We start from the raw sequence: 21,406 nt of genomic DNA on the forward strand, positions 1-21,406 counted from the left end.
ACTGCACCCAAACTCTTTCTCATTTTCTTTTCCTGAATATACTGTATAACTATTTTATTTGTGCTTACAATTTACAAATTTGTGATTATATTTAACAGTCTAGAGTTATCACTCTATCTCAAATGTATACAAGCTTAACTTCAATAACATACAACAACTCTGGTCTTTTGTCTGGTCTGCTCTGTCCCCTCCCCTTTCAGTTGTTGATGTCGCCCAAAACATAAACTAAGAATATTTTTAAATGCATAAGTCACTTAAATTATGTAGAAAACAAAATATGGAGTTAAAATTTATAATCCTACTAGAATTTAGAGTAATTATTTTTTAAAAATATTAGGTTTTTTTTAAATCTTTTATTTTGAGACGGAGTCTTACTATGTTGCCCAGGCTGGAGTGAAGTGGCATGATCTCCGTCTCTGCAACCTCTGCCTCCCAGGTCAAGCAATTATTGTGCCATGGCCTCCTGAGTAGCTGGGATTACAGGCACCCACCACCACGCGCAGCTAATTTTTGTATTTTTAGTAGAAATGGGGTTTTGCCATGTTGCCCAGGCTCCTCACTAACCCCCTTTTCAAGTGACCCGCCTACCCCAGCCTCCCAAAATGCTGGGATTATGGGTGTGAGCCACTGCACCCATCTGTATCAGTCTTTTAAATCATGTAGAAAACAAGAAGTGATGTTACAAACTATTGTTAAAATAATGTTGCTTTTATAGTTGCCCATGTATTTACCTCTATTGAAATTTTTTACTTCTTTGTATGGCTTCTAGTCACTCTCTAGTGTCCTTTCATTTTATCCTGCACGACTCCCTTAAGCATTCTTCTCAGGGAAGGCCTGGTGGTAACAAATGGCCTCAGCTTTTGCTTATCTGGAAATGTCTTAATATCTTTTTTACCTATGAAGGGCACAGTTTTTCATTCATACATCATAATTGTACATTTTTTATGGGATACGTGTGATATTTTGATACATGCATACAATGTATTGTGATAAAACCTGGGTATTTAGGATATATATCATCTCAAACATTTATTATTTCTTTGTGTTTACAGCATTCCAAATCTTCTCTTCCAGCTGTTTTAAAATACACAAGACATTATTGTTAACTATTGTCACCCTACTGTGCTGTTGAACACTTTTCTAACTGTATTTTTGGACCCATTAAACAACTCTCTTTATTACTCCTCCTCCCTATTCTTTGCAACTGCTGGTAACCATCATTATACTCCCTACCTTTATGAGATAATTTTTTTTTAATTCCCACATACGAATGAGAACATGTGATATTCATCTTCCAATGCCTGGTTTATTTCATTTACATAATGCCCACCAGTTCTATGTTGCTACAAATAACAGCGTTTCTTTCTTTTCTATGGCTGAATAATATTTCATTTTATATGTGTATATATATGTATATATATATATATATATAAATATTTTTCTTTATTCATTCAACTGTTGATGAACACAAGCTGCTTCCACATCTTGGCTGTTATAAATAGTGCTGTAATAAACGTGGAAGTACAGATGTCTCTCTAATATACTGATTTCCTTTCTTTTGGATACATACCCAGCAGTTAGATTGTTGAATTTTATAGTAATTATTTCTTTTTTTAATTTTTGAGGAAACTTCATGCTATTTTCCATTGTGGTGTACTAATTTACAATCCCACCAATGGCATATGAGCATTCCTTTTTCTCTTCATTCTTGCCAACATTTCTTATTTTCTGTCCTTTTGATAATAGCTATCCTAACTGGGGTTACATGATATGTCATTAAGGTTTTGATTTGCATGTCCCTAATGATTAGTAATGTTGAATATTGTTTAATATATCTTTTGTCCATTTGTATGTCTTCTTTTGTAAAATGTATTTTCAGGTAATTTGTACATTTAAAATTTTTTATTTTTTATTTTTTATTTTTTTGCTATTGAGTTGTTTGAGTTCCTTGTATATTCTGGTTATGAAGCCTTTGTCAGATAGATAATTTGCAAACATTTTGTCCCACTCTGTAGATTGTCTCTTCATCCTGTTGATTGCTTCCTTTTGTGCAGAAACTTTTTAGCTTGAAGTAATCCCATTTGCCTATTTTTGCTATTGTTTCTTATGCTTTTCAGGTGTTATAAAAAAAATTTGCCCAAACTAATGTTTTGAAGTGTTTCCCCAAAGTTTCCTTCTAGTAGTTTCCTATTTGCAAGACTTACACTTAAGTCTTTAATCCATTTTCTATTTGATTTTTGTATATAGCAAGAACTAGGAGTCTAGTTTCTTTTGCATATGCTAGCAATATTTATTGAAGAGACTGTTCTGTCCCCAATATATGTTCTGGGAACCTTTGTCAAAAATGAGTTGGCTGTAAATGTGTGTATTTATTTCTGAATTAACTGTTCTGTTCCATTGGTCTATATGTCTGCTTTTATGCCAATACCATGCTGTTTTAGTTACTGTAGCTTTGTAGTACACTTTGAAGTCTGATAAGCTGATGCCTCTAACTTTGTTTTAAATCAGGATTGATTTGGCCATTTGATGACATTTGTAATTCCATACAAATTATAGGGTTACATATTTTATTTATGTGAAAAATGCCATTGGCATTTCAATAGGGTCTTCACTTAATCTGTAAATCACTTTGGGTTGTATGGACATTTCAACAATATTAATTCTTTCACTCCATGAGCATAAGATATTTTTGTATTTTTAAGTTTCCCTTTTAATTTATTTCATCAGTGTTTAATAGTTTTTCTTGCACAGATCTTTCACTTCTTTTATTAATTTTTTTCTTACGTATTTTATTATTTTCAATAGCTATTGTAAACGAGATTGCTTTCTTGATTTATTTTTCAGATTCTTTACTGTTGGTGTATAGAAATGCGATTGATGTTAGTATTTCTTTACTATCTGCAACTTTACTAAATTCATTTATCAGTCTTTAGGTTTTTCTAAATGTAGGATCATGTTGCCTGTGAACAAGGCTAATATGATTTCTTTCTTTCCAATTTTGATGTTCTTTTTTTTTCCCCTAGCCCAACTGCTCTGGCTAGGACATCCAATACTATGTTGAATAAAAGTAGTGAAAGTGGGCATCCTTGTCTTCTTTCAGATCCTAGCAGAAAGGCTTTCAATTTTTCCCTGTCTGGTATGATGTTAGCTGTGGGCTTGTCATATGTGGTTTTATTGTTTTAAGGTATGTTCCTACTATACTTAGTATATTGGGAGTTTTTATCATAAATAGATGTTGAATTTTATTAAATGTACATGATTGTGTTCATGTTATGCATCACGTTTACTGGTTTTGGGTATGTTGAACTATTCTTCCATCATTGGAATGAATCCCACTTTATCATGATGAATAAACTTTTAATATATTGGTGCATTCTGTTTGTTAATATTTTATTGATAATTTTTGCTTTTATGTTCATCAGTGATATTGAATTGTTTTTGTGTTGTGTTCTTGTCTGGTTTTGGTATCATGGCAAATCTGGCCTCATAGAATGAGTTTAGAAATATTCTCTCCCCTGAAATTTTCTGAAACAGTTTCAGTATAATTAACACCAGATATTCTCTAAATATTTGGTAGTTTAGCAGTGAAACTATCACCTCTGGTCTTTTTTATATAAGACTTTTTATTACTGCTTCAATTTTGTAGTCTTTATTAGTCTGCTCAGATTTTCTATTTCCTCATGATTCAATCTTGATAGGTCATATGTGTTCAGGAATTTATTTTTTCTAGGCTTTCAAATTTGTTGGCATATAGTCATTCGTAATAGGCTCTAATAGTCCTTTGCATTTCTGTAGTATCAATTGTAATGTCTCTTTTTTCTTAGTTAGTTCCAGCTAAATGTATGTTGATTTTGTTTCTTTTTCAAATACCAACTTTTTGATTTGATGGGTTTTTTTATTTTTTAGCCTCAATTTTATTTATTTCTTCTATAATAGTTGTTTCTTTCAGTCTTATTCATTTTGAGTTTAGTTTGTTTTTGCTGTTCCGGTTCCTTTGGGTGCATAATTAGGTTGTTTACGTGAAGTCTTTCTACTTTTTTGATGTGGGTATTTATTTCTATAAACTTTCCTTTTAGAACTGCTTTTGCTGTATCCTGTATGTTTGGATATGCTGTGCTTCAATTTTTATTTTTCTCAACAAGTTTCTAATTTCTTCATTGACCCAATTATTGTTCAGTAACTATTATTTAATTTAATTTCTATGGATTTGTACAGGTTCCAATGTTCCTTCTGTTATTGGTTTCCAGTTTTATTTTGTTGCGGTCAGAAAAGATGTTTGATATGATTTTAATTAAAAAAAATTGTTAAGACTTATCTTGTGACCTAACATATGGTTTATTCTGGAAAATGTCCTATGTGCTGTTGAGAAAAACATGTATTCTGTAGTTGTTGGATGGAATATTTGTAAATGTCTATTAGGTCCATTTGGTCTACAGTGAAGTTTAATTCCAATGTTTCGTCACTGATTTGCTGTCTGAATGATCTGTCTATGACTGACAGTGGGATGTTGAGTTTTATACTCTTGCTGTATTGACCCCTTTATTATTATATTATGCCCTTCTTTTACTTTTAACTGTTCTTCACTTAAAGTCTATTTTGTCTGATATAAGTATAGCTGGTTCTACTCTTTTTTCCCTCCTTTCATATTCAGTCTGTGCATGTCTTTAGAGGTGAAGTGAGTACTTTAGGCAGCATATAGATGGGTCTTCTCTTTTAATCCATTCAATCACTCTATGTCTTTTAATAGGATAATTTAATTCATTTACATTCAAGGTTATTATGGATAGGTTAAGTGTTACTACTGCCATTTTTTCCTCCCTGTTTTCTGGTTGCTTTATAATGCTTTCTTTCTTCCTCTCTTTTTTTTTTTTTTTTTTTTTTCATAAGAGTGAAAGCAAGTTTATTAAGAAAGTAAAGGACTATAGAATGACTACTCTTCCTCTCTTATTGTCTTCCTTTGTGATTGATTTTTTTTCTAGTAGTACTTTTTGATTCTGTGCTATTTAAGTCTATAAATTTTAGGTTTCTGTTTTGTGGTTACCATGAAGTTTACCAAAAAAACCTTACAGTTATAACATATTATATTAAACTGATAACTTCTTAACTTTTATGGCAAAGAAAAGTTACATAAAGTCTACCTTAGTTTTCCGTAGTCTGAATATTGTTTGTCTAGGTATAGTTATTTGTTTGTGTGTTTGTGTTTTAATCGTAATTGTTTCTTAGCTTTCTGTATCTGTGATTTGGTCTGTTGTTACCTTTGGATTGTTCTCTGACCTTGTTACTTCAAATATTTATTTCTTTTCATTTCCTCTTTCTTATTTTTCTGGCATCCTAACTAGGTGCATGTTACTCTTTTGGAAATTTTTTATGGGTCTTGGATGATCTCGTCTGCATTTTTTTATCTTTGCATTTTAAAATGAGAAGTTTTTATTCATCTATCTTAAGCTCAGTGATGCTTTCCTCAGGAGTGTCACATGTACTTGTGAGTCCATCGAGTCATTCTTCACTATTATTATAATGTTTTTCATTTCCAATATTTATTTGTGATTCTTTTTTAGAACTTTCATCTCTCTTCTTATATTACCTATCTGTTCTTACATGTTGTCTACTTTAATCACTAGAGTCCTTAGCATATCATCACACTTATTGCAAATTTCCTACCTGGTAATTTCAACATTGGTGTCATATCTGAGTCCGGTTCTGATGCTTGCTTTGCATCTTCATACTTTTTTGCCCTTGCTTTTCTGTGTTTATTGTAATTTTTTATTGAAAGTTGAACATGTGGTATTGGATAAGAGTAACTGAAAAAAAAATCTTCTACTGTGAGAAATTGCATATATTTGAATAGAAGCCTGAATTTGTTTAATGATTACCATAGCTACAGATGCCTGATACTTCAAATCCCTACAGTGTTCTTGTTTAATCTCCCCTCTTAACTTTGGGTTTCTCTATGGACATCTTCTCAGAGAGAGTCTACATCTTGCAGGTCCTTTGCCTACCATCCAATATCTTTGCCTACAATCCAATATCTTTACAGTGAAACTCTATTGGTGTTGTGGTAGAGTATGGAATGAAGGAGGAACATTCTATAATCTTATGATTAAGTCTTCTTTAGTGAGTTTGTGTCTTTGGCCTCTGAACTTTGCAGCTGTTCTTCTTATGTTGTTTTGCTTCCCTCCCAGTTAGGTAAGACAAGAAGCCCGTAGAGGCCTGGAGTGGGAAAAATGCTTTTCATCCAGCTGTGTAAGGCTCTGGTAAAGAACTGGAGAGGAGGCTTTTGTTAATGCAGAAGGCTCTGGGCATATTCCAGAAGAATCGCTCCCTCCACACCCACCTGCTTGTCAAAGCCATGAGAAGATCTTTCTTAGATCCTCACAACAAGTAACTGGTGGGGCTCCTGGAAGTAAAACCTATGCTAGTTGGTGGTTGAGCATGAGATTATTCATTCTCATGCTAGATCACACTCAACCACCAGCAGTTAACCAAATTACTACCTAAATGTCCCTACTAGAATGGCTCTAGCAGCTACTACCTTCAGGTCAGCAGACCTTGCATGTAACTATCTGGATTTTCCTTTCCAGGTTTACTGGGAATGTACATATGTACTTTTTGAGTGTTATTTTCTGAGTGTTATCTTTAACTTCCCTTTTTGAATTAGTGACATGAACATATTCTTCGATAGTTTACTTTTTCCTTTGTAATGGCAAACACATAAGGTAAACTTGATGCGTAACTAGGGATTATCTGAAATAAGTGCACTTTGCTTTGAGTAAAACTAATTAATTAATGTTTTATGCTAATGTTAAACATTAATGATTTTATACAAATCATGTAATTAAAATTAAAATCCCAATGAGTATATTAAACAAATATGTTGGAAAAATTTGAACTTCTTTCTCTAGGATAGCAGAGTGCAGTAATTATAATAAATCATATGCATGTGTGTATATATGCTCATGTATACACAGGCCTACATAGTACAAATGTAAATTTGTCTTCAAACTAAAATCTCTATTTACCACACTTTAGGGAAATATTTTTACCAAATTTAATTGTTTAATTTTTTAAATCTTTACTCTGGAAAAGACATAAAATAGAAACACTAAGAAGTAGCCTCATTTTCTTTTTAGTAACTACCTGATTAATCAGATAAATTTATAAAAATTAGCATTAGTACACATTTTAGTAACAGGAAATAAATATACTATTTGGCTCAAATATGATTTGCAGGTAAAAATATAGACTTATTAATGAAAACCTGTTCTTATCTAATTTTAAGTAATCTGTTGGTTGGATAAATTTGATCTTCAGAAACCTTGACCTTGTTGATAATGGATAGTGAGCAGATTTTAGATCATGTAGTTAGTTTTGCATGTATTACACACCCATCTGCTTCTCCATCTGGCAGCAGACACAGAAGTGTTATGTGCATTCTTCTCACTAACACCCCAATTGTTAGCTTCCTGCTGATAGCCCTAGTGTAAGCTTCATTGGGTAATTATTTCAGGCAGAAAACAACCAACCCACATGTTCAAGAATAATTACTAGTTCAATTAACTAACCAAAAACAGGTGATATTTTACTGTCCAGGAGTAGAAACGATTTCAATTTCTGCAGCGCTTCAATAAAAATATTTAGATAGCAGATGTGCTTTTTAGTACCTTGAGAGTACGAAAAAATAAAAATAAACATGACGTATATACCAACATAAGTTGACAGTAAATTATGAATCTTTTTTAAAACTTATTATTCCACATTAGCCATTTAACTTTAAAATAATATAAACACACAAAAAATCTACCAACGTGATATGCTATCCAACAAATTTTTAAAGTCTGTATTTAAAAAACTTTTTTGTAGGAGTGACAGACATAATCAATATCAATGTTGTATATAATCACATTTGCATACCATTGTATTGTAAAATTGTATGCTATTTACTTTAAATATTGTCTGCATTTCAATATGAGAAATCTATAAACATCAAGCATATTTATTAGCACATTTTAATACCATTTTAAAAGATGTTCTAATATACATATGAGTATTCATTTATAATACATTTTATACACCAGCATTATTCTCAGTTTTAATTGAAAATATACATTTTTGAATATAATACTGATGTTGTTAGTGTTGCTAATTTTTTCATTTAAAAACTATACGATCTTTTTAACCTGTATAATCTTTTCAGGAACTCAAATAGTAGGTCTAATATAATTTGTTTTAAATATAAGATTTAATTGAAAATTTAAAGAAACAATTCTACTAAATAGAAAATATGATATAATGAAGCACAAAATGTTGAGTCTTGGGAGTCCAAGGCAGGCGGATGGACTGAGGGCAGGAGTTCAAATACAAAATTTAGCTGGGAGTGGTGGCAGGCACCTGTAATCCCAGCTACTGGGGAGGCTGAGACAAGAGAATCACTTGAACTGGGGAGGCAGAGGTTGCAGTGAGCTGAGATCGTGCCATTGCACACCAGCCTGTGCGACAAGAGCGAGACTTCGTCCCAAAAAAAAAAAAAAAAAAAGCTGAGTCATATTTATGTCTCCAGGAAATATAGTCAAACACACACACAGACACACATAGACACACACACATACTTACACACACACAGACACACACACACACACAGAAGCAACTAATAAATATGCACATTTTCAATTGTCCCTATTGGTAACTACATAAAAACATTTAATATAATTAATTTTACTTAATTTATCTTATATTGTCAAACCATAATACACAAAGAAACTGGTCACTGCTGTGATATTGAAGTAAGGTTTTATCATAGCATCAATATAGGAAGAGGTGAAGACCAATAAAGTCCATAGTTAACAATGTATCAGACCAGTACATTGAATTTTACATTCTCTTCAATATGTGCTCATAACAAATTAAGAAAAAAGTTATAAGTAAAATTAGAAAACCACTTAGCCCCAACAAATTATTGCAGTAATTTTATCATAATTTTTATTTGATGAATGTAACCTATATTTATTATAGAAAATATAGAAAACACCTCAAAATATGTAGAGAAAATATCACTATCTCAAAATATAATCTATCTTCTATGTTTTATATTATTAACAGTTCTTTGTTTTAATATTTTAACCTAACCTCATTTCATTTAACATTACTTTTGAATATTTTGGCATGCTAACGAATCTCATTTATAACAAGATTTTCAAGAAATATTTATAAACCCATAAATGTAATTATTTCATTTTATCCCATAATTATTTTGAATGTTTTAAATATTTAAATTCAATCTAAAATCTTACTGATATATATATAATACTAAATATATGCATAGTTTAAAGCTTTCTGAATATCTCTAATCATTCCTTTGTAGCAATAACTAAGTGTAATTTTATCAGTTCAAATAGTTTCCAATATTTTGTATCACTTTTGTTACATTCTGCCCAACATCCTTCTAGAAATACTATGACAACCAACAAAATCTCCAGCACTCTATCAATATGAACTTTTCATCAAATATTCTGCAAGTATATATCATGTTAGTTTTTGATCAATTTAATTTGTTGTTTCTAAAGATAAGGAAGTAGAACTAGATAAATAAATTAATGGCTTATTATGGGATATGCAATTTAAAAGCAATAAAATTCCTGAAGTAGGAAGGGAGAAAGAGGCAATCTCTAGCAGTATTCCATCCAAGTGGTTTTGCATCCACTGCACAGGAATAATAGAGAATCTATAATATGGACTGAAAGAAAAATGCTACTTCTCTTACAGAAGAAAGATAATTTGTATAATCTCATTAGTAACTGGAAGTTGAAATAAATTCCCCTGCCTAGCAGTAGGTCTGAAAAGAGGATTTGATAACTGCACAACTAGACAAAGTATATAACCAAGTGTAATCTTCAATACGTCTGCTGGCTCTCACATGGTAACTGATGTTGCCCTTTATAATTCAAAAATAAAATGGGAAAATGGGACCTCACATGCCATAAATAAAACAGCGCATAATTTTTAAGACTCAAGTAAATCATATTACTGAAAATAATTTACTGCAGAAATCAGAAGAAAGTTTAGAAAAGGTTAACATTTCCAATAATAGAAGATCTCCGTAAAACTGGAGCTTGGGGCCAGGGACGGTGGCTCATGACTGTAATCCCAGCACTTGGAAGCCTGAGGTGGGTGGATCACCTGAGGTTAGGAGTTTGAGGCCAGCCTGGCCGACATGGTGAAACCCCATCTCTACTAAAAATACAAAAATTAGCTGGGCGTTGTGGCGAATGACTGTAATCCCAGCTACTTGGAAGGTTGAGGCAGGAGAATTGCTTTAACCTGGGAGGTAGAGGTTGCAATGAGCCAAGATCGCACCAATGCCCTCTAGCCTGGATGACAAGAGCAAAACTCCATCTCAAAACAAACAAAGAAACAAAAACAAAAAACAAACAAACAAAAAACAAACAAACAAAAAAACTGGAGCTTGTGATTTTAAGATATGTAACTGAAATGGATATCATTACAAGCCGATGAAATAAATTGTCACATGCTGTCAGTTTTCAGTATTCGGGTATCTAAAACAAAGGAGGTTTAAATTATGCTTGGAGAATACAGCAGTCCAAAAGTAGGAAATCATGTTTGTATAATAGAAGATACTATGGTATTCTCAGAATATGGAGAATTAATAAACACAGAGATAAAACAGTAAATGATTACAGTTATTAAGATTGAGGAAGGGAATAGAAAGTAAACATGGAGATAATTGGTTTCTCTGAAATAGACCCTCAGATAGATGAAACAGATAGGCGTTGACACAGACAATGAAAAATAAAATGTTATAACATTCATCTGAACTAAATAACAATTCTTGTATAGTGCTTGAGTTTACCAAATTTTTTTGGTGTGTAATTTCATCAGCTCAAATAGCCTCTAACATTCTGTATCACTTTTGTTACATTCTGCCAAACATCTTTCCAGAAATACTGTGACAACCAACAAAATCTCCAGCACTATCAATATGCCCTTTTAATCAAAAATTCTAAGTATTTATTTATTCTAACATTTTCATCTAATATTCTAAGTAATATTGAAATATTTTAAGTAAATAAAACTAAAAATACTCACAAAAAATAGTTTAAGCGATGCATGGTGGCTCACACTTGTAAACTCAGCAATTTTGGAGGCTGAGGTGAGCAGACTGCTTGAGCGCAGGAGTTCGAGACCAGCCTGGGCAACATGGTGAAACCCTGTCTATACAAAAATTAGCCAAATATGGTGGTGCATGCCTGCAGTTCTAACTACTCAGGAGGCTGAGGTAGTAGGCTCACTTGAGCTTGGGAGGTGGAGGTTGTAGTGGGCCGAGATTGTGCTGCTGCATTCCAGCCTGAACGACTGAGTAACACATTGTCTCTAAAAGGATAAATAAATAAAAATAAAGTTTAAAAAGTATTAAAAATTATGTTGTTATTTAATATGTTTACTGAAATACTAAATGCTACAATACTAAAGCTTTACATGTATAAGATTGTTCAAATATAAGTTTTGAATTATAAAATTTTATACCCAGCAAAATTAACTTTTTTTGTGAGAACAAATGGAAGATATGAGATCTAAAGTATTTCAAGTGTTCGACTATTGAATAAAGGCTTCCTAAGCATTTTGAAATCTTTATCAAAGAAATTCTTGGAAATATTAAAACCAATTGATGATTATGCTTAAATTATACATAAAATTTAATGTATGAGAATTATTAGAAAAATATAATACAACATAATACATTTTTAAATTTCTTAATAATTTATTGACAAAGACTGAGAATTGAGTAGAGAAAGTGGATAGAAAAAACAAAAATATTTTCATATTCCCTTGTCTCAAGTAGTTGGTTTTAGGGTGATATGGATTAAAAATACAGCATTCTACTGAATTGTAAAAATTAATAACCACATAAAAATGGAAGAAATGGAAAATAGATATGATAATAATATTAGTAATAATATAGAGATGACAAAAGCAAAACTACATGTCCTGTAGCAATAATTATGAATGGGCTATACATCCTAAATTAAAAAGAGTTACAAGCAATTTTAAATACTATAGGGTTGTAATAAAACATTAAACGTCTGAGACAGGCAGATCACCTGAGGTTGGGAGTTCGAGACCAGCCTAACCAACATGGAGAAACCCTGTCTCTACTAAAAACACAAAATTAACTGGGCGTGGTGGCAGATGCCTGTAATCCCAGCTACTCAGGAGGCTGAGGCAGGAGAATCACTTGAACCTGGGTGGCAGAGGTTGCAGTGAGCCAAGATTGTGCCATTGCACTCCAGCCTGGGCAACAAGAGCGAAACTCCATCCCCCCCACAAACAAACAAACAAACAAAAACAAATAAAAAACATCATATAGAATTATAAAAGAACAACTAAGTGTACATCATTAATACATAAAGGAAGTAGGTTTATCATATTAATATAAAAGTGTGAGGTGCTATGATACAAAATAATAGTAAATATTTAAAGCTTTTTTTAGTAATAATGTATTGCAAAGCACAAGCGTCATGAAATCACTTTGCAGTTATACATACTTTTTTGAAGAACCTAAATAACAACTTCACAGATTGACCAGTATCAAATCATATAACCAGAATGTCATCTTGGAGTTTGATTTGTTGTCTCAATGACATCAGAATAACTTTGTAGGTTTGATAAGTTTTTTTTTCTATTTCTGATATTTATTGCATCAACAAAACACCCAAATTTAAGACCCAGAACACTAAATGAGTTTTGTTGTTGTTTTTGTTATTTTTTTTTTTCCTCTCTGTAAAATTCAGCTACTCCTGGAACATGATACAAATACTCTCATTGGAAGGTACATGTCCCAATTTTTGCAGGTATCGAAAGTATCAGTTGACCAATGAGAACTCAGGCAAGCAAAAAGGCAAAAAAAAAAAAAAAAAAAAAAATTCTTTAAAAAATTTTGAAATTTCTTTTAAATATCTTTTTTTATTAGAGACAGTCTCACTCTGTCACCCAGGCCACAGTGCAGTGGTGTGATCATAACCCACTACAGCCTCAAACTCCTGAGCTCATGAGATTCTCCCAACTTAGCCTCTGTAGTTGATGGAACTATGGGTGGGCACCACCACACCTGGCTAATTTATTAACATTTTTGTAGAGACAGGGCCTCAATTTTTTGCCCAGGCTGGTCTCAAATTCCTGGCTTCAAGTGATCCTCCCACCTCGATCTCCAAAAGCGCTGAGATTACAGGTGTGAGCCACTATGCCTGGGCAGAAAGATTCTTGATTTACATTGAAGGGGCCTGATTAAAATATTATCAGTATTCTAATTATTCAATAAGAATGGCTTAGCCTCTTGCTTCACCTTAATTACAATATCTATCTGATTAGATTATAATATCCATATGCCTGTGTATACAGTGCTTGTACCTGTGTGATTTTGAACACGAATATATTGAACATCAGAATTCAATGCTAACAGCACTTTTTTTCTTAATCTTTTTTGTTATATACTTTCTTTATCTGACACAGGCAAAAATCTATTTTAAAGTGAAAAATTAGGTAAGTTTATAATGATGAAGTATACAGTGAATAATGAAGGTATAACTGTCACAAATCTCTATATTCTAAATAATGGTTTTGGAAAATATACAATATCCAACATGTGAACAAATTATAGAAAACATAATAAGCTAAATAGGAACAATTATTTTCTGACTAAATCCAAATAAATAGGCAAAGCAAACATACAGAGGCATGCCACTGAACCTGATTGATATTTATGGTTAATTTATAGTTAATTAAAGTTAATTTTAGAGTTGTAGATTTAACTAGGGTTGGGAACAAATCCCAGTTCTATGACCTGATCATGGCGAGACATTGATCGAATGACTTTGTCTCTCTGAGCCTGTTTTCTTATTTATAAAATGGAGATCATATTTATCTTCAAGAATTGCTCTGAGCATGAATTGCATATATAAAAGTCATGACACTTTATAAAGTGACATAATATTATGGTATGTGCAATAGACCAAATATCTGCATTCCCTCAAAATTTGTATGCTCAAATCCTAATACTCTAGGTGATGGTTTTGGGTTTTACAGCCTTTGGAAGGTGATTAGGTTATGAGGGTGGAGTGCTCATGAATGAAATTCATCCCCTTGTAATACAGATTCCAGAGAGATCTCTTGACCCTTCTGTCATGTGAGGCTGCAATGAGAAGATGGCCATCTATGAAGACGTGATTGCTCACCAAACACGAAATCTGCTGACACCCTGATCTTGGACTTCCCAGTCACCTGACTATGAGAAATTGATTTTTGTAATTTATAAGCTACCCAATTTATGGCGTAGCAGTCTGAATGGACTAAGACAGTGTGATATCTATGTGTGCCTATTTTAAAGTGTGCTTAGATATCTTGGTAAATAGTAAAATACAAATTTATTAAAAATTATAAATAAAAACATGTAATTTTTATTTAGTATATGCAAAATAATCCAAACAAATTGAACACATTCAAAAATTTATTGTTCAGTGCCTAGTAAACATGTATTAGGCTTCAAATTTCAACTGCTCTTACATTTCACATGACTGAAAAGCCATGAATCATCTTTGCATCACCATTTAGCCCAGTTCATCCACAGGGAGGGCTGGTTGAGGGTTTCATGTTCCTCTTTGATTGGTGAAAGGTGAAACACTTTTGTTCACAGTAAATCCTGTTGGAGGCAGATAAGGGAAAATAAAATTTCAGCTGTCATTTCCAGGCTCATATAGAAGACAAAGTTGACTCTGCAAGTTGTTTTCAATTCAGTGATGAGGCTATAAGTCTTTGAGTCTGTGTGTGTGTGTTTAAAGAACATAGTGATGGGTTATAAATTGCCACACACTGAAGAGTTTTCCCGCAGCTTTAGAAAGTCTTTATGAGTGCCATTTTGCAGGAAAATGAGGTTTCCCTCTCACATACATGGTGCAGGCTAAAAGTTATTAATTTTATGGATATATTCAAAGGAACTGGGGAGGGCTTTTTCTTAAAATACCAGCTTACCTTGGAATAGTAGTTCCCCCGGACCCCCAGAATATCATATCATTGACATCTTTATAAGGATGAGTCAAGAACCTCACAGTCCTGAGGAAATGAAGGTATGAGCCATGACTGCCATCTCCAGCATCAACAGGATGTCTTACAAAAATGCTGGGATAAATTGGCATATGCTGCTTGACACAGGGCTTTATTTGTAGCTTGGGTTGTATATCGAGCACTTGTAAAATTGTAGACATTATTGCGATTGTTCCTTTATAACTTTGGTTTTGACTACATATTCATGTATAATCCAGTTGTCAAAGAATATTTTTAGAGCAGCTTTATTGAAATATAGTTCACAGGACACATAATTTACACATTTAAGATACAGAATTCAATGGTTTTTTAGTATATTCACAGATACAGTCATTTCTCAACTTTCGATGAACTTACAACTTTTCAACTTCACTATGGTGTGAAAGCGATATGTATTCAGTGGAAACCATACTTTACATAGCCATACAACCGTTCTTTGTTTTATTCTCACTACAGCACTCAATAAATTATATGAGATATTCAACACTTCATTATAAAATAGGATTTGTGTTAGATGACTTTGCCCAACTTTAGGCTAATGTAAGTGTTCTGAGCACATTTAAAGTAGGAGAGGCTAAGTTATAATATACTGGTAGTTTAGGCATACTAAATGCATTTTTGACACTCAGTATTTTAAACGTATGATGAGTTTATTAAAACATAACCTCATTGCAAGTTGAAGAGCATGTATATTTGCAAGCAATTTTAGAACATTTTTATCACTACAAAAAGAAACTTGGTACACATTAGCTATCACCACTCTGTGATCCTTCTCCTCCCTTCAACCCTAGGCAACCACTCACCTACTTTTTGTTTCTATGGGCTTCCTTATTTTGGACATTTTATATTAATGGAATTATCTATGTAGTCATATGTGACCGACTTCTTTCACTTAGCATAATGTTTTCAGGGTTCACCCTGTTATGGTATGCATCCAATACTTCATTCCCATTACGTTGTTCAGGCTGGTCTGCAACTGTTGGCCTCAAGTGATTCTTGGACCTTATCCTCCCTCATTTCTTTTTATAATTGGATAATGTTACTTTATATGTATATACCACATTTTGTTTATTCATTCATCAGTTGAAGGGCATTTGAATGGTTTACACATTTTAACTATTATGAATAATGTTGCTGCAAATGTTTTTGTGCAAGTTTCTTTGTAAATGTAGTTTTCATTTCTCCAAGTGTATATACTTAGGAGTGGGATTTCTGCACCATATGGAAAATCTCTATGTAATCACATAAGGAACCATCAGATTAGTTTTCAAAGAGGCTATACCATTTTACATTTCCACCGGCACTATATGAGGGTTCTGAATTCTCCACTTCCTTGACAGCATTTATTATCTGATTTTTTAATTCTAGCTTTGCTAGTGGGTATAAGGTGGTGTTTCATTATAGTTTTGACTTAATTTACCTGATAATGAATTATATTGAGTATCTTTTCATTTGCCTATTGGTTATTTGTAATCTTACTTCAAGAAATGTTAATTAACATTATCTACCCATTTAAAAAATTTGAGTTATTTGTATCTATGTTATTGAGTTGTAAGTTATCTTTATATATTCTGGAAACAAGTTTCTTATCAGATATGTAACTTGTAGATATTTTACCCCATTACATAGGTTGTCTTTTCACTTTCTTGATGGTGTCCTTTGAAACATAAAAGTTTTTAATATTGATGAAGTCTAGTTTATCTATTTGTTGTTGTTGTTGCTAATGCTTGTTGTGTTGTATCTAATAATCCCTTACCAAGTATAGGTCAAAAAATTGACCCTTATAGTTTCTTCTAAGCATTGTGTAGTTTTCACTCCTACATTTAAATTTATTTTGAGTTAATTTTTTATATAGTGTGAGGTAAGGGTTCACCTTTATTCTTTTGCATGTGATGAGCCAGATGTCCCAGGACAGTTTGTTAAAATTATCATTCTTTCACCATTACACAGTTTTGGTAAAGTTCTAGAAAATCAGTAACTGTAGACCTATGGGTTTATTCTTGGACTCTTAATTTTATCTCATGGCTTATACATTTATCATTTTGCTAATATCACACCATCTTGATTATTGTTGCTTTGTAGTGAGTTTCAAAATTGGGAAATATGAGTCCGCCTACTTTACTTTTCTTTTTCAAGATGTTTTTGGCTATTCTGGGTTCCATTTAATTTTATATAAATTTTAGATTAATCTTATCAACTCTACAAGTAATCTGAAAATCTGATATGGACTACATAGAATCTGTAGGGAAATTTGGTAACTATTTCCATCTTAACAATGTTAAATCTTATAGTACATGAAGATGTAATTTTTAAAAATTATTTAAGTATTTAATTTCTTTCAACAGTGTTTTGTAGTTTTCAGAGTACATTTTACAGTAATTTTATTAAATTTATTCAAATATTTTATTATTTTTGGTGCAACTGTAAATGAAATTGTTTTTTAATTTCATTTTTAAATTGCTCTTGAAGGTATACATAAATGCAATTAATTTTACATATTTATCGTGTGTCCTGCAAACTTGCTGAATTTGTTTATTAGTTCCAACAATTTTACTCAATTCTTTAGATTTTTCTATATATAGGATCATGTCATCTGGGAATAGAGATAGTCTTTCTAGTTTCTTTCCAATATCAATGCTTTTACTTTATTTTTCTGGCCTAATTGCTCTCAGTAGTACCTCTAGTTCAACACTGAATAGAAATGGTGAGAACAGATATCCCTCTTTCAATCCTTATCTTAGGGAAAAAGCATACAGTTTCTCACCATTATGTGTAAATTAGCTGTGTGTTTTTCATAAATGCCCTTTATCAGCTAGAGAAAGATTCCTTCTATTCCTGGTTTTTGGAGTGTTTTTAATCAAAACATTAAATTTTGATAAAAATTTTTGTTGAATTTTTTCAAATTTTTTGCAGCTATTGAAATAAGCATTTGTTTTTTATTTTATTGTTATGATATACGACATTAACATATTTTCAGATTTTAATCAAGCTTGCATTTCTGAGATAAATCTCATTTGGTCATAGAAGAAATTATTTTTATCTTTTTCTTATTTTTTTGAGGTGGAATCTCACTTTGTCATCCAAACTGGAGTGCAGTGGCAAGATCTCAGCTCACTGCAACCTCTGCCTCCTGGGTTCAAGCAATTCTCCTGCCTCAGTCTCCCTGGTAGCTGGGATTGCAGGCATGTGCCACCACATCCAGCTAATTTTGGTGTTTTTAGAAGAGATGGGGGTCTCACCATATTGGTCAGACTAGTCTCGAACTCGTGACCTGAAGTAATCTGCCCACCTCGGTTTGCCAAAGTGTTGGGATTACAGACGTGAGCCACCACACCTGACCAGAATAAATTATTTTTATATTGCTGGATTTGTCTGGCTAATACTTCATTGAGGACTTTTGCATCCATGTTCACAATAGGTTTTGATCTATTATTTCTTGTGATTTTAACAGTAGGTTCCCATTTAAATCTCTAAGTGAAAAACAAAAAATGTTTTCTCATTTAGTTCTACTCTTAAAATTGTCACTTATTACTTCTTTAAAAAGTAGTTTAATAAATGATTTTAAAAAAAAACAGGGTAAATACTTAAAGTGTTAACTTGCTTTATGGAGAAAGGATCTTGTATATGCAAGAGGTGTGGTCATTACTACTAGTTTTGTTTATTAATACATGTTTTAACTTTCATTATTCCCCCAGTTTCTCTCTCATATTTTAAATTCATACAATTATATTCTGAAATAATTAAGATAAAGATAATTCACATTAGATTTTGCCCCATAATGAGATCACTTCTTCAACTTCCTTGACATTTGCATAGCTTTCCAACATAAAAAATAAATATTAACAAATAAATATTAAAACCTGTCTATTATTTTATATGGAATTCCATAGAAAATATTAAGCAACATACAGCTATCATGAAAAATAAATTAGAAACAAAATTTCTGAAGTATTGTTAGAAAAAATTGTTGAATCAGATACTGGCTTTGCTTAATTTTTAAATTAATTGGTACACTTCTATTATTCTCATACTTTCATAATTTCTATTCAGTCCAAGGAATAACTGAAATAATGATGAGGAAAACATCTAAACTGTTTGATGATGAATAGATGTTGTGCAAGACATTTTATAATTCAGGTAAAGTAGTGCTCATAAAGAAACTTAAAGCATTAAGTGCACATATTAGAAAAAGAAACAATGGCTGATACCAAATGACCTAAACATCTGGGGAAAAGTACAAAATAAACCTAAAGAAATAGAAGAGAGCAAATAATAATGATGAAATAAAACTTAGGTACATAGAAAGAAATATACAATCAAAACATCACCAAAGATAATGCTGTGTCATTTAAAAGATTACATTTATAAAAGAAGCAGGATTCATACAGCAGGATTAATCAAGAAAGAAATGAAAGAAAACACAACCTTCCAATGTTGAGGTTAGAAAAGGGAATATTACTCTAAGTTCTGCAGACATTTCAAAAATATAAAAGCAACTTTAGGAAAATAAGCTGAAGATTAAATGGTGTGAGTTGTTTAAAAAACACAATTTAAAAAAAACTATCTTTACGTATTGGTAAGCACGACAACCCAAATAAAGAAGATGTAGACATGTAGACAAATTATGCATTATGCTGAGTAGCTAAGTTTGTTACTTTATAATGAACATTCTCCCATGTTACGTATTATTTCTTAGAAGGATCTGGCACAGTTGCTGATGCAAACAACACTACATCATGTTCTACACAAAGGTTGGTGAAACAGTTCCCACAATCCACACCCCTCCTCCTCCAACATTTGGCATAAACCCAATCAGGAGAGTCTTTGCTCCGAAAAACACAATCTTCAACTGGAAAATAATAGAAAGTATAAAAAATGTGCTCTATTTTTTAAAAAATTATATTTTAAAATATTTATTTATTTTAAATTTAATTTTATTATTTATTTATTTTAAATTTGTTTATTATTAATTAAATAAATAAATATGTATTCTTATATTAAATAAAGAATTTCTGTTCCCAGATTGCTTATTCAGTTAATTATTTCATATTTAGGGAAGACGTTATACCAATCTTATAAAAACTTTCCCAGAAAACAGAAAAAGAGGAAACACTGAAAATCTTATAATAAGCAAATGTAATTTAGCTCTTAAAATCTGATGGGATACCACATGGACATAAATGTTCAAGTTAGAGTATCTTGTGAAAAAGATGCAAAAATACTAAATAATAGCAATCCACATCCAGTGATGTATTAAAATAATAATATGACCTAGGTATAAAAGGAGGGTTTGCTATCATTGATTTAATTCATTACATTACATTAAAAAAGGAGAAAAAATATAGTATGAATCTTTCAATAGAGTCAGGAAAAGCAAACAATGCAATTGAGTACTTACCTTGAAAAATTCCTTAGCAAACAATAATATAAGGAAACTAAAAAAAAAAAACCTAAGAAATGTTACTGTGGCTGAGATGTTCCCTAGTCATCCTATAGCCATGTGCTTGTTCTCACGTATTCCCCAGCCTCCTGTGGTTTGGTTGAGTGAGCAATTCGATGACTTCTGGCCAGAAGCCTGTGAGCAAAGCATTTATCAGCTGGAACATGATCCTTCAGTTGTCTTTCTTTCACAGAAGCAAACACAGAAATTTTGCAGTAAGATGCAAAAACCACAAGATGGGGAAGGACCACAGTGAACTTTGGTACTCAGCCTGTTAGATTTTCATAAATGTTTATACTGTAGAATAGAATAATGTAAAATTACTTGTATTTCTTCAGTCATTCTAATTTTAATAAGGGTTAAATTTTGTTTGCTTAAGTTAAAATGTTACATATTTGCACAAAACTTGAATCACTAACTAGTTAGCATAAATGAAGTAAAATGACATAATTATTAAAAATATATGCTTAAAAAAAAGAAGCAACAACCAGGCATTAGCCTCTAAATGACATTTTTCTGCATCAACTATAGAATCCTTTGTCACAAAGTGATCTTTGAGGATCGATGGAGAGAGGACAGAACAGCCTGTGAGTCCTGACCCCTTTCTATGTATAATGCAATTAAAACATTGCTAGGACGATACAATTGACACTTGCTTTCCAGTCATAATATTCAGGAAAGCTTCTCCAACTGTAGTAAATTCTCAAAACCAATACAGATAATATTTAGAAAGTATATAATGCAATTTAATGTAAAATTTTGTAAAAAAGCAAAAAAATTACCCTGTTGCTAAAAATAGAAAAGCCAGAGTGATGAGAAAAGTAAGAACAAAAAGATGAAGTGAATAATGAATAAATT

At 32.0% G+C, this 21,406-nt stretch overlaps 1 long non-coding RNA gene across 2 annotated transcripts in view; it reads right to left on the bottom strand.

Annotated features, from left to right (window-relative positions):
* LOC129059164 (uncharacterized) overlaps nucleotides 1–20,673 on the bottom strand; it is an 83,801-nt gene extending 63,128 nt beyond the window's left edge. The window contains exons 1-4 of one of the 2 annotated variants that reach the window (XR_008524900.2): nucleotides 20,507–20,673; nucleotides 14,572–14,707; nucleotides 11,101–11,385; nucleotides 7,067–8,505 (exon numbers count right to left, since the gene is read on the bottom strand). This is a non-coding gene — a long non-coding RNA (uncharacterized LOC129059164). Of the gene's footprint in view, nucleotides 1–7,066; nucleotides 8,506–11,100; nucleotides 11,386–14,571; nucleotides 14,708–20,506 lie in introns of those variants that run through there. The other variant, XR_008524901.1, reaches the window with a different exon arrangement.
* Nucleotides 20,674–21,406: the final 733 nt, after the last annotated feature.

The sequence above is a fragment of the Pongo abelii genome, chromosome 3, assembly GCF_028885655.2.
Source record: "Pongo abelii isolate AG06213 chromosome 3, NHGRI_mPonAbe1-v2.0_pri, whole genome shotgun sequence".
NCBI lineage: Eukaryota > Metazoa > Chordata > Mammalia > Primates > Hominidae > Pongo > Pongo abelii.